The sequence below is a fragment of the Moschus berezovskii genome, chromosome 27, assembly GCF_049115385.1.
Source record: "Moschus berezovskii isolate FMDL1 chromosome 27, NW_MosBer_1.0, whole genome shotgun sequence".
Lineage (NCBI taxonomy): Eukaryota > Metazoa > Chordata > Mammalia > Artiodactyla > Moschidae > Moschus > Moschus berezovskii.
In genome coordinates, this window is record NC_142486.1 from 11,116,626 (window position 1) to 11,117,889 (window position 1,264).

Sequence of the window (1,264 nt, forward strand, 5' to 3'; positions counted from 1 at the left end):
CTGTAGAATGATAAATTAGTTCAAGTGTTGGTTTTTTGATAAGACTACTAAAATAAACAAACCTCTGACAAATATAATTAAGGGGAACATTTTTAATTAGAAATGAGAAAGGAGATAGGACAAAATACAGAAAATAGATTTTCTTCTCTAAACCCAAAGAGAATGTTATGCACACTTGTAGGCAAATAAGCTGAAATGTTCCATAAAATGAATAATTTCTAGAAAGATATAGATTACTAAAAATAACTCAAGAAATATAAATCAGAACAGAATAATAAGCAAGGAAGAAATTGAAGAAATTATCTGATAACAACCAAAAAATGCAGCTTGTCCCAATGTTTCCACGAGAACAATTTTCATCCTTTTAAGAAACAGACGGTTTCGATGTTGTATGCAACATCTAGAATGCAAAAAGAGGTAAAACTACGTAATGTCCATTAAGCAAGCATGATCTTCTTCCTAAACTCTGATAATAATAAAACACACAAAAAGAAAATTATAAGCACATATCATAAGTGAGGGGCTTCCCTGGTGGCTCAGTGGTAAAGAATCTGTCTGCCAACGCAAGAGACACGGGTTCAGTCCCTGGTTCGAGAAGATCCCCTGGAGAAACAAACGGCAACCCACTCCAAGATTCTTGCCTGGGAAATCCTATGGACAAAGGAGCCTAGCAGGGCTACAGTCCATGGGGATGAAGAGTTAAACTGAGCACACAATCACACATCCCAGGTAAATATGGATATGAAAAGTTTAAATAAAACTCTCCCTATGAAACTTGTTTTACCATAATGCTTCAGAGGGAAAAATACATTGGGTTTTTTGTTTTTTGTGGGATTTTTTGGTAACAGCTTCACTGAGACATAATTCGTATGCCATTTGTTATTGTTCAGTCTCTAAGTCGTGTCTGAATCTTTGCCACAAAAAATATGAAATACTTTATGCATTTATCCTTGCACAGGGGCCACTCTACTCTGCTCTATGTCATTCCCGTTTTAGTAGATGTCCTGCTGAAGAGAGCACAGGGGATGATCACTTTATAAGTTATGTTGAAAGAAATTATGATAGATGGTCACTTTGTACATTATAGATATAAACAACCATTGGACAGAACTAGTGTAACTAAAATCAAAGGGCAAATATCATCTAGAGAAAATCTTTGCAGCAAATATTCATGCCTATGTTGTGCTTATTATCAATATGCTTGCTTATACACATTGATACCAAAACATGAAGTCCCCAGTAAACTAGCAGAGAAGTGGATAAG

The 1,264-nt window shown here is 35.3% G+C and overlaps 1 pseudogene; it reads right to left on the minus strand.

The window, feature by feature from the left end:
* Positions 1-920: 920 nt before the first annotated feature.
* LOC129545853 (U6 spliceosomal RNA) lies at positions 921-1,018 on the minus strand (annotated as a pseudogene).
* Positions 1,019-1,264: the final 246 nt, after the last annotated feature.